The sequence below is a fragment of the Empidonax traillii genome, unplaced genomic scaffold, assembly GCF_003031625.1.
Source record: "Empidonax traillii isolate 1590-97213 ecotype Southwest subspecies unplaced genomic scaffold, ASM303162v1 scaffold1057:size195794, whole genome shotgun sequence".
NCBI lineage: Eukaryota > Metazoa > Chordata > Aves > Passeriformes > Tyrannidae > Empidonax > Empidonax traillii.
The window spans coordinates 2,670-16,688 of record NW_020956250.1 but is presented as its reverse complement, the minus strand read 5'-3'; positions in this window follow the sequence as shown (position 1 = coordinate 16,688).

Genomic DNA, 14,019 nt, shown 5'->3' with positions numbered 1-14,019 from the left:
AAGGGGAAATGGGCAGCAAACTGTTACATGACTTAGACACGTTCAAGTCTACGGGATCAGATGGGATCCACCCAAGGGCATTGAGGACACTGTCAGAAGATTTCGCCAAACCACTTTTAATCATTTACCAGCAGTACTACCAAACCAGGGAGGTCCCTGTTGACTGGAAGTTTACCAGTGTGATGCCCATCTACAAGAAAGGTCAGAAGGATGATCCAGGGAACTACAGGCCTGTCAATCTGACCTTGGTGCCAGGGAAGGTTATAGAGCAGATTATCTTGAGTGCCATTACATGACATGTACAGAACAATCAGGGTGTCAGGCCCAAACAGAAGATCCTGCTTGACCAAGCTGATCTTCTATGACAAGACGATCTACTTATGGATAAGGGAGAGGCTGTGGATGTTGTCTATCTAGACAGATGCTTTAGTAAAGCATTTGACACAGCCTCCCACAGTATTCTCCTGGAGAAACTGGCTGCTCATGGCTTTGCTACGTGCATCATTCACTGGGTAAAAAACTGGATGGATGGTCCCACCCAGAGAGTGGTGGTGAATGGAGTTAAATCCAGCCAGCAGCCAGTCACAAATGGTGTTCTTGGGGCCAGGCCTGTTTAATAGCTTTATCAACGATCTGGATTGATTTGGGTGATTGATTGCAGTCTCAGTCAGAGACAGACAACAACTAGTTGGGCAGGAGTGTTGATGCACTTAAGAGCAGGAAGGCTCTACAGAGGGATTTGGACAGGCTAGATCCATGGGCCAAGGCCAGCTGTATGAGGGTCAACAAGGCCAAGTGTTGGGTCTTGCAGTTGCCTCACAAAAACCTCTTGCAGCACTACAGACATGAGACAGAGTAGCTGGAAAGCTGCCTAATGGGAAAAGGCCTGGGGATGTTGGTCAGCAGCCAGCTGAATGTGAGCCAGCAGCGTGCCCAAGGTGGCCAAGAAGGCCAATGGCATCCTGGCCTGGATCAGAAACAGAGTGGTCAGCAGGACCAGGGAAGTGATTGTCCCTCTGTAGTCATCCCTGGTGGTGCTGCACCTTGAATCCTGTATTCAGTTTTGAGCCCTTCACTACAATAAACACATTGAGGTGCTCAAGTTGTCCAGAGAAACCAACAAAGTCAGTGAAGGGTCTGGAGCAGAAGTCTGATGAGGAGCAGCTGAGGGTGTTTAGCCTGGAGAAAAGGAGCCTCAGAGGGACCTTGTCACTCTCTATAACTATCGGAAAGGAAGTTGTAGTGAGGAGGATGTCAGTGTCTTCTCCCAGTAACAAGCCACAGAACAAGAGGAAATGGCTCCACGATGCAGGGGGAGGTTTAGATTGCATATTAGTAAAAATCTCTTCACAGAAAGGGTTATCAAGCATTGGAACAGGCTGCCCAGTGAACTGGTTGAGTCACCATCCCTGGAGATATTTAAAAGATGTGTAGATGTATTGTTTAGGGCCATGATTTAGTGGTGGAATTGACAGTGTTAGACTAATGGTTGGATGTGATGGTCTATTCCAATATAAATGATTCTATGACTCTATAACCACTCTGAAAGTTATGCAAATAACATCAAAACTATTAGAATGAGTATTTTTCATAAAAAAACACATGTGTTTAAAAGTACACACCTTTCAAGCAGTCTTGAAACAAAATTTGTGGTAGACAAACCTTCAAAAAATCACAGTAGTAGTTCAGCTTAGTAGTCAGTTGTCCCAACTGGCTCTCTATAAAAACTAGAAAGAAGTAGTAGAAAAATAAACTCTTGGATAACATACAAGTAAAACACACATATTTTTACTTTTTTGTCACATTTTCTCTACCAGCTCCATATGTCAATAAGTTACAATGGCGCTGAAAAAAATTACAAATGTGTACGTTTTTGGCCCTCAGAAAAGAATTTGGTTTAATGTTTGTGGAAATTTTGGCTGGTGCCTCCTCTTATTTGAAACAAGGCTTACCTCTTTAGTCATATTTCTGCAACACTATGTTCATGTCATAATAGAAACTGGATATCTCTGTCATCTAGATACTTATTTAAACATACTGTAGGATAATTGTGAAACAAATATTTATTTGTTCTAACATTCCATTGATACAAAGAGTACAGCCATAGCTTGAGGATAACTTTGTAAAAGTAACTACTTATTTTCAAAGTACATTCAAAAGACAGTTTATTTAATGTAAACTATTTTCTTTAACTATGCAAATATTTGCAAATAATTTTCATAAGTTAGGCATCTGACTCCCATAGTGAATAAATAGATATATTTCTCTGGAGATGCTCTCTTCAACCTTTTAATTTAAAAATCAGTTAAATCATTCCTACATACTCCTTTTCAAAGGTAATGAAAAAGAACTAAATAATATTTAAATATATATCTACTTTAAACTCTGCAACTGGAACCTCTATCCAGATACAGAAGAAAAAAAATCACAGTAATAATATTATATTGCAAATTTCAGAATAAAACACACTTTTACATGCTTATTTTTGGTCAACAAAATGGTCAACAAAGACGTTTTTGTGGGCTTGCCCAGGAACTGTTCAAGACAGCTAATAATTTAACAGAAAAACTAAAACAAATATCCACAAATCAGGGTAATTCGTACGGCTATATTATATTTTTCCTTTACCCATTAACAATTGCTTTGAGTTGATGAGACCACCCACAGTGAGATCATTCTGGGAGGTCAGGAGGGAGAAGCAGACAAATGTAAACTAGAAACATATCTGGGAATATCTGCTTTTAAGGATAGCATAAATGGAAGACACACCTATTATTACAAGTGACAGCTTTCCTTAATAGACCAAAATACACTTAATCTTGGAGAGGAGTTCATGATTATCCCAGCACGTGCAAGCAGATTTCCTCATATTTGGAACAAACTAATAAAATGTCAGAGCCAACTGGAAAAATCGCAAAAGGTCTGAAATAGTATTAAATCAATGTCATTAACTTGCTTTATTTGCTGTAATCATGCATGACAAAGTACACCATGTCACAGTACTCCAGAGAAGACAGCAGTGTCTTCTAGAAGCCTCAGGTCACAAGCTTTACTTGCAAAAGCAATTGCTCCTCCCTGTCAAAGTCTGTCTCACACTGACTGCATTGACCCGCAATGAGATCAAGCATAACCAGTATGAGCCAACACTTTCAGTGCTGTGAATCACAGATCAGAGCACAGACAAGGCCAATTGTGACCACATTACTGAAAATGGTATATCAAATCTGGTCCAGGGGTTAGATCTACGCCAATACACCTAAAGAAAAATCAACTGAATACTAATGGAATATTATTGTGTGTAGAGAAACCTTCAAGGTATGAAGAAGAAATTAGAATCGGAGAGAATTATTGAAAAAAAAAAAAAAAAGAATTACTAGTGTGAGTTCTCAGTGGTGAAAATAGATCAAATGAAAACTCATTAACCATAGCACTCCAAGTAACAACCAGGAGATACAGTTAGACAGAACTTTGTTGTAAACATAAGGCTATCTGAGACAATGTAAAAAAGCAGCTCGGCTGACTTGGTCTGATGTTGTGGGGTGTTGACATGTTTCTCAAGAGAAAACCATTAACAAACACAGCACACTTAGGCTAGTCTTTTCCAGTATACTATTGGGTCTGTTTAAATCTAGTGTAAGCATCTATGCTCCGTAGTGTGAATCTGTGTCGTTGGAAGACCATGATCTTAAATAGTAGTGTGCCTATGGTGAAATCAGACTGATCATGCTTTGTGGTATAGATCTTCATAATAAGATCTACTGTTAGAGCATGTGCTGGCAAACAGGTCATTGCAATGAGACAAGAAGCGTGGCAGAAGAATTAATAAAACACCTTATTGCATTCCTCTTCTCTCTTCAATGAGAGCTGCTTGGATGTTGGGTGCTGCTCAGTTAATTCATTTACAAACAGTTGTTTTAGCAACTAAATTCCATGCCCAGTCAAACATTTAATTTTGGTGTGGAAATTTCATGATTTATTTCATTATGGTTTTATTTTGTTACAATTGCATTGTGTCCCAGTGTCTCCACGTTGTGAAGACACACTAATGCAGTTAGATTAACATTATATTAGAATAACATTAAATGACAGTTTTCAGGCTATATTAAGTTGGTAATACTGGGATGATGGATTAAGTTCAAACATTAAAACAGTAGGGAAAAAATCCCCACAACTATTTTCATTGCTTTTACTAGCATTCCTTCTTGTAATTCATTTCAAAGATGCTCAGAAATCTGGATGGGGACTGCTTGAATCTAAATTTTGAAATCTTACTATTGTTTCTGACATGTTTAGAGCAGTTACTATTTATCCCCATTCAAGAAAGGTCAGAGAGCATCAGTGATGGAGTATCATTCAAGCATTCTTCTCTAAAAGAACATCTGCGATGGCTGAATAAGCAAAGAATTTTATGATGTTTGGGACAAACCAGAAGAATTTTCTATTCTCTGCACTATTCAGTTTATGAGAGGAGCTCCAAAAACACTGAGAAAACATTTGTGGATCTTTAATCCCTGCATGGATCTACCACTTGACCTAGCAGGTGGTGTCTGAGAAAAACCTTCTAAGTTGCAGTCATCAAGCAGCCCACAGACAAAACAAAAATAGTATCTGTTGTGGTCTTTGAAAACTGATAATCAAATATTACACTACAGTAGGCAGATATGAAAGGAATCATTACCATAACTAGGGAGAAAGAAAAGTGATCAGCTAAATATGCATTTTGATCAATGAATAAACACTTCAGAGTCCACAACTTCCTATAGAAATATATATTACTTCTATTTAATAACTAGCAAAATACACATATTTTGAATTATACCAGAATAATAATAAGGCTGCTGTCATGCTAAATGATGTGTTTCCAAAGCCTTCTAAGGAAAAAAAAAAAAAAAAAAAAAAAAAAACCACAAAATCATTGTCCCAAAGTCCAATAAAGTCTGTATGCAGACAGAATTTTTGTACATGTATTCCCAACAGACCTGAGCATATCAGCCACACATTTACCATAGTGGTATTCAAATAATTTGAAATTAAACCTTGTGTTAAATTCACATGTTATTATTATTGCTTACTCAGAATGAACACTCAAGAGTTTACTATTCTTATTTACTGCATTCGTAATGAATTTGCACGTCCCTGTATGCGCAAATAATTACAAGGCAAAGTTACGAGACTGAAAATTGTCATTTCCAAGGGAAAAAAAAAAAAAAAAGGATGGAATAAATAAAATTATATCATCAGTATCTATGATTTTATGCTTCCATTTAACTTTTCTGTAAGCACACAAAGCTTAGGTTGACAGTATGTAAGTGCTAAGCATACGCTCTTATTAAAATAATTCTACCATCTACTTTCTTTACATGTTTTAATAATTAAGTCAGATGTTCTAGTACCTGAAAGAAATTTGCAACCAATATCATAAAAATAGGTCTTCTAGACATATAAAATGTTGTATCAATAAAATGACTGTGTTGTAATCTTGCAAAATTAGCATTAAGGGGTATTTTTAAATAAGTTCACAGCTTCAGTTAGAGCATACTCACGTTTTTTTTCTGGTCTAGTTCAGCATCAAACCTCTTCAGCATTAGAAACTGCTAAATAAGTCTGAATAAGGTTCAAGGTGATTGCAATAGTGTGTAAATACAAGGAAGTTTATGTTCAAATATGAATCATTTATACTAAGTTGCACAAAATTTGAAAACATTATTTTTAGTGATCTAAGATTAAATCAATAAAGTAGAAATTATGTAGAGTATTGGGACACCTAAGTTGTAACTGATCTGTTATACTGGAAAATAAAGTCGGGTGTCCACATTCTTTACAAAATACGGAACATCAGCTGGGAGTAAAAGAATGGAATTCACAAAGTCCAGTTACACTGCGTGCGAAGTCTACAGCTGAAGTAGCCAGCAACCACTCCACCTTCATATCTGCAGGATACACATGTATTAATACTGTATCTACCCTAGCTCAAGAAAACAAACAACCTGAAGAGAGAATCTGGTGCTCTTTATTAAGTCCCATTTTACACTCAGAGTCAGAGTGCTTTGCATGTCCAAACGAAATATGATCTACCAGATTTAAAATCCTTCTTCTGTCTTCTTTAATGTTTGTTGGTCACAAACATGTGAGAATCGAGGGGGCTTTTATAAACTTTCTTGTTACTGAAGAAATTCAATTTTGTATAAAATAATGGCATCATTCCAAATTTATAAAAGGAACTAAAATGAATGCATGACCTAGCTACTAGGGTATTCCCCTGGGACTCTCAAAGCCCAGACTTTCTAAGGGAAGGTGCAGTATGGGCATGTCAAAACACAAATTTTTATGTCTTCTTTTTATGTGGAGCAATTTGCACCACCACTGACCAATCTGGTGGTTCTAAATTTACTCAAAGCTGAAATCAGCATGCCTAGGTGACTCAACTTGTTACAAATTAGGCATATCCATTATTAAACTGTAGCTGAGCTGAGCAGGTGATGAGCTGTCCTAAAAATAGTATCTAGGAACCTAGTCCCTTCGATGACTGTGGTACTTGGCCTTGTCTAATGTACACTACATATTTCTTATTACATAAGTTCCTGCAGTCTACTAATTCAAACATCATTCAAACTTATTAAACCTCTACAAAAAGTCGTATAGACAGGCTGCTAATTATGAATTAATATCTTCTTGGTTATATTTATTGTAAGAACAACCTCTTGCGCAACTTTGTGCCAACTAGCATTTTTCCAAATCGATAGTTTGCATATAGACAGCCTGTTTCGGAAGCTAAGAGTTCTTCCAATATAGACATGGGCCCCCGTGTCAGAAAACAGTCTGCTCAACTTTAATTTACTAAATATAAATGTAAATAAAAGTAACCAATGAGCGCAAATGAGTTACATGGATTAACTGCAGATTGAGTTACAGCATTAATTTCATGGCACCGTGGCCATGCTTTTAATATACGCAGACCACAACGCTGGACCTTTGTTGTACAGCAGCTGTTAAAAGTTCTGGCATTCCTCTCAGATCTCTGGTCCACATTCCCTTCTCTTCTTTGCACCACGCCTTTTGCTTTTATTTCTTCTTGTAATTGTAATTCTTCTTGTAATCTGCAAAAATTTATCTTACAAGAAATGTCTAGCAGCCAAATTTTCCAGGCAAGAATTAGGTTTACAAGGATTGTTATTATATCTCAGTTGTACAGTGGAATTGGTAGAGGGTAAGCTGATTAACTGAAGTACTGTGAGAAATCAATAGCCAAAACAACATGCAAAAAAATAAACCTCAAAAGTGAAGTAGTTGGGAGCCGATGTACACTCCCACTTCTAAAAATTGCTCTCTTATATAACAGCAAATTATAGTTCCTTCAAAGTCTTGTGATGTCAGTTTTATCATAGCTGGTTGAAAAAAATGTGATGAATTTTCAAGTTTGTCCAATGCTATCAAAATTTCCCGGTAGGTCAAATGTGATACTATAAATAGAAACAGATTCTTATAGCACAAAACTATCCTATCTTGAAAGATCCTTTAGTACAGTTTTTTTTCTTGCCAGTTTCAGTATTTGGTTTATAGTCTTACACTGGAATGCCTTGATTTGCTTTACATCGTAATCTCAAAAATTTAGACATCTGTTTTCCATATGTCTTGCAGTAGTTCTCAAAGAAGAAATGGTCAAGGTTTATGTCTATATATATGAACAGAATTCTAGACAAAAATACTGTTTCTGGGCACTACTATAAGTAGTGCTGGATAATGTAAATTTTAGGATGAGAAAATTACTTCCTCTAAGATTTGGTTATTGTTAACAGTTAATTTCATGCCCATATCCATTGAAATGTATTTGTAAGTTTTTCTCTACAGTTTTGAAGATCTCTTTGGCAAAAAAATGTTTTACACCAGATTTTTAATGTTATAGCATTCTAGAATTATATCAAGACTCTAAATCACATTTTCTTCACAGTACATGGCATGGTACTATGAAAAATGAGACTAAAATGATGTGAGTCATTAGCGTACATGTAAAGTAATTATGTTTGATTCAGCAGTTATAAATTAAATTTCTACTTCTAATTTATCTAGCGATTTAATTGGGTGCCTAATATTAGGTATCTAACTGAACACAGTGAAAATGAATGTCTATTTGAATAAAACACACAGAAACAAACAGGCATTTCCATGTTCTACTACCGAGAATGTATGTAGTTGTGAATACAAGCTATCCATATATGGCAGGATCACAGGATATGAATAAACCCTAAGGGATTACTGGGTCCAACCCTTAGCCATGCACAGGACCGTCCCAAAGAGCCACGTCATCTGCCTGAGAGCATTGTCCAAGTGCTTCTTGAATTCTGTCAGGCTTGGTGCTGTGAGCACTTCCCTGGGGAGCCTGTTCCAGTGCCCAGCCACCCTCTGGGTGAAGAACCTTTTTCTAATAGCTAAGCTAAACCTCCCCTGACAAAACTTCAGGCCATTCCCTCGGGTCCTGTCACTGGTCACCACAGAGAAGAGGTCTAGTGCCTGCACCTCCTCTCTCCCTCAGGAGGAAGTTGTGGACTGCAATGGGGTCTCCTCCGGGCTGAACAGACCAAGTGCCCTCAGCTGCTCCTCATATGTCTTCCCCTCAAGGCCCTTCACCACCTTTGTTGCCCTCCTTTGGACACTCTCTAATAGTTTAGTGTCTTTCTTACATTGCAGTGACCAAAACTGCAGTGCAGAATACTGCAGGACTCTGTACCAAAGCTGTGGCTCTGAGGAATTCTCCTGGGAAAAAAAAAAAAAAAAAGGGTGTTAAGCTACAGTGGGGCTAATCTGCTGGGTTTGCACAAAGCATGCAGATGTTCACTCAGAAAAATCGGTGGATTTCAGAGTACTTCATCTTACACAGATTATGAGAGTGAATCACAAAGCTGTGTCAATTGATTGTAATTAGGTCAGGACATTTTGGGCCCTTTGTGAACCTGCAGCTGCATGTCCTGATTTACCTATGGACTGTTGGTCTGAAATGTCTGAAAGTTAGAGGTAAGTGAAACTCAGAATTTCTCTTCTAATATTTTTTTTTGTTTAGTCCAAAGGCAAACCCAAAGGATCTCATAAATCAAAAACAATTAATTCAGGAATGCAAAAGTAAAATAACATTACAACCAGATAGGATTTCAAATTCCTACTAAATAAAATACTGTCAAAATTATTCAGTAACATTTCCTGGGAAAATATATGTCAAATGCACATTTTCTGGTGGAAAAGTGTGTTGGGAAATACTGTGAGTGCACCCCCTGGCCCCCCAGCCCCCTTCCCCTTGGGCTGCTCAAGGCAGAGGTAGAGGGGAGGTACCAAACTTGGAAAAGAAAGAGGGATGAGGCTGAGAAGGAGATAGGGAGTGGATGGGAGGAAGGTGTTTTGGTTTTTGTTTTTCACTGTCCAGATCTATTTTAATAGGAAATAAATTAAATTAATATTCCCCAAACTGAGTTTGGTTTGCCCATGATGATAATTAGTAAGTGATATCCCTGTTTCTACCCCTACCCACAAAATTTTTCATCTTATCTTCTCCTCCAGTCCCACTGAAAGGGAGTATCGAGAGAATGTCCGGGCAGTGGTTAGTCACCACACTTTGAAATTAATTTTGGATAGAAATTTTGAGACAAGAAAAAGAATATCTCAGAAACTAATTCCTTGAGTTTCTTTGCTGTTCAGACCTCGTCCCTTAAAACTTTCTGGTTTAATTAGCAACACAGAAAGTGGTGTTGTTTGTTCTTTTAATACATCTGTTTGTTTTTTGGAGATTTATGTGAAACATAAGTGTTCAGTAATATCATATTTGCTTGTCTGGCCAGAACCACAGATCAGTTGGTGGTAATTATCGACTCAGTGTGTAGCAGGGACCCCTAACTGCTTGAAAGCTCTGTGTTTACATAATTCTTTCTTCACATCTAGAGGAACAAACTCTACAGTCCTGAAAACTAAAAGTAGACCTTTTCTGCTTTTGAGATTCACGTTATTGAATACTTCCACATTTAAATTATAGGACATTCTTCATTATGTTGTGGTAATATCAGTGTTGCATAGAAGTCCTATTATAACTGCTCTTACTAACAAACACAATATACAACAGAACCAGTTCAAATCTGAACTGCACTGACACATTCACATGGCCTCTAAAACAAAACAGTAACAGCTTAAACTGTGCCTGAATAGGCAGTTTGGCTGTGGCATGGGCCATTGACTAACACAAAAGAAGTGGCTGATAAAACCACATTCCAAGTTGATGGCCCTCGAGATCTTGTCTGTGGGGAGGGATGAGGAGTTCTTTTTTACTTTTTTTTTCCTCCTCTCCTGGGAAACAGGGGAGGAGTTCATTGTTGCCTGAGCTGGGATGAGGTCCAGGTGGTAGGAGCTCGGAGGTGGTTTTGTTCTCAGCCTGGCTGCAAGCTGGGAATTTTGCTTGGATTTTCATTGGCAAGGAATTGTTTGGGAGGTCTCTCCTCCTCCGTTCTTTTTGTTTTTTGCCAGCAGCTCTTGTGCGCACCAAAGGAGAGGGGAAAGCCACACCATATGACTCAGCCAGCAGGACAGAGTGAGTTCCCGTTGGGAAGAACCTTTTTCTTTCTTTCCCTCCTCTCTCCCTTTTCCTTGCAAGGAGGAGGGAAGATCTCCATTGTCAGCTTCTCCAGCACACCCGAAGCTCCCCCAACGTGGCAACCACAAGGGATCCAACAGCGTCCCCTGCTGACTGTGGTTAGAACTGACCAAAGGGCGCAAACTGAACTGTTTACCTTTTTTTGTTTGTTTGTTTGTTTTGAAGGGATTATTTTTGGCTATAAGATTATTGTTTGGTTGTTTTATTTTGTGTTCTTTTGTCATTCTGCCAATACACATATATCTTTTAATAAAGGACTGTTATTTTTCCTTTTTCCACATTTTTCTCAATTGGAGCCTTTTTATTCTGGATTTACAATTGCTTAGAGGGAGTAGTTTGGGTCTTCATCATAACTCATCCTCAGCAAAACACTTGTGTCTCATTTAAACTGAGACAGGAAGATAATTACTTTAAAGCAATTAATTTAGATCACATAGAGATACTCTGACAAGAGCAGCAAAAAATATCTTGGTAAAGTAATACAACAAAAATTATGAGAAAAGGTATTTTTCAATGTCTAAGTGGGTTTTGCATTACTGAAATGTATGCTATGCCTAACCCTGGTTAGTCCCTATATATTTCTAGAATGAAATTTTCTTATTAGCATGTCAGACAAAAGAACAAATTATACACAAAGCAAGTGAAAATCATAGTAACTATTTAGGTGAAAGAATGTAGAAAAGCTACTGCCAAATATACACAAAAAACCCTCGAGATGAAAGATAAGGATTAAGTCTTTCAAGTTAACATTGCAGAAACAGAAATAAGAGAATTTCAGAGCAGAACATTATTAAAAATAACTAAAACATCTGTGAAGGACATTCTGTAAGAAACCTGTTCATCAAACTGCAATTTTATATATCTGCTTACGTGTGTGTAGTGTAGTGAGAACACAAGGGAAGAAGAACCTAAAAGCGGAAATAGAGTCTTAAAAGCCTGAAAGGCAAGCAAACTTGTGTCACTTGAATAGTCATGTCATGTGAAAAACTTGATACCTGCCCCAGGAATTTTTCTAATATTCCTGTAGTTCATATGTTTTAGGTGACTTGAAGGAGCAGGAAAGTGCCACAGGAAAGTGCTACTGACAGAGGAAGAGATTCTCCAAGTCTGTTGAATCCCAACACTATGGACAAGATTCCTGCATGCTTGTCGGTTCATGTCTGCCAGAGCTGTGAGTTTGGGATTCCTAGACCACATTAGGACATTTTCAACTAATTTAAACAATTCAGTACACAATTTGATCAAGGGTTAACAGAGTAAGCATATTTATGTTTTCTTTGATTAACTCATATGTAAAGGACACAAGCTGAGTTTTCAGTCCAGGCAAGGCCCAAGGGCAGCTGTCTTTACAATGTCATTTAGTTTAGTTATGGGACTGGACCAGCAAAAGAAACACCAGTTTAAGAAAAATCACATTTTAAGAAGAAAATCACTGAATTTATTTCAGGGATTTGATCTCAGGACTGCATATCACAGAAATATGGCTATGTGAAATTGAATCTATAATTCAGTACTTAGGAACCTCATCTAAATTTCAAGGTTTGATCTCATTAGAAAAGTGATCTGGGCTGCATAAGATGTTTCAACCACAGTCTTGCTCAGATTGCCATAAATTCTTCATAAGTTCAATTAAATATTTTCAAAATACCAAAAATTATTCACAATAAAAATATTTGAAATGGAGAAGCTTTATAATTTCTATACTGAAAATGGAAAGAGAAATTACAGTCTTAAAAGCTTTGCTAGAAAGCAGTGGATTTCCTCATCATATTCCTACCTCTTTAACAAACAACATAAGAAAGAATATATGTAATATGTTTTCCCTCAGGTTGTATGATCAGATAGTTTTCTTTGGGCATGAAATAGAACAATTGGCTGCATTTGTTCTGCTACCGGAATAATACCACTAGAAGATTGAAGCAAGAGGAAAACAACTGAAATACTGTAACTACTGGGCTTCTGTGACTTAATGTGAAAACAGAAATAGATCAACAGAAGTGATGATTCGTTCAACTTGGCAATGCTAGTTTTTAAACACTGAAATAGGTGTTAACTTTGCAGCCTTTGTGATATGCTCTGCATTTTTGTTCCTATATGCATTTTCCCATTAGTCCCTTTTGTCATTTCGTGTTCTGACAGGATCAGTGTATTGATTACATGCTTTTCAGAGAAAGAAGAAAACAAAATATAGATGTAGAAGCTTAGCTCTTTTGTTGATTAAGAAACAATTTATATGTAGGTTTACTATAAGTGCAAATATATACTCAGGAGTTTTTTCATACCATGTAAGAAACCATAATTCAAAAGAAGGATACATGGAGAATTGTTTCATTTTTGTTCTTCAAAAAGGGAGTAATTTCGTTATAGTTTACCTATATCCTCTATAATCAGTGGCCCAAAGTAGCTGATATCACATTTTGCTTAGTGTTAATAATTGCCCAATGATGTAAAATCACTATTTTGTATATCAGAAGTCAATGTAATCTTTTAACACAGCGTTTCAAGTCCAATAATATTAAATGTTAGACTCTGGCATTATTACTTCATTATTACTAGCATGACGACAGCAATTTTGAGAGACAAAAAATACTCTCAAAACCCCAATTTGGTTTTATGGCTCTGAGAACTACGGAGAAAAATTAAACCTTTAAAAAAGCAATTTCTGTTTATGCCAAGTAAAATATCAGCATAATGGAAAAATTCCAATAACGACCTTAGTGTACAGACAAAGGGTTGGTTCTCTTAACTACATCATCCCACTTTCCATTTAGCAAGATGATGAAAAGTGAAATGGTAAATGTATTTTTGTCGGAAAAGGAAGACCCGACCACCTTATCAGATTGGTCCATCGAGCCTCGTTTATTAGCAATAATCAGAAGGCTTATATGTGGTACATAATTAGCTCATGCATATTGCAAAACTCAAGCTGCTGATTGGCTGTATTTACTATAAGGCTATTGGCATCTAAAGCATGTAGGTACTTTCCGCTCTGCTCTTTGCCTCTTTGTTCTCCTAAAAGTCCCTTTGTTCCTCCTGTGATCACCAAGTTATACATTGTCTCTTCTTTGATCATCAAGCTAGAACACCAGATGTCCTGATATCATCGTCAGCGACCTCGCATTTTGCTACTCTAAATACTTTTCCCAAGGGACCAGCTCCTGCTGGTTGTGTCCCTTCTCTTGCAGCCATTGAACTACAATATTCTCCACAGTTCCCCCGTTTTCTGTAAATTGAGTGACATTGACTTGCCACAGTCGTGAAACCATATTATTAAGCATTTTTTGCACGCAAGAAAGTATGCATGGAATGATTATTGCAAGCCCAAGCAAGATAATAAGTCCTACTATAACATAAAAGACTATGGAGCGCAACCATCCAGACAATCCGAATCC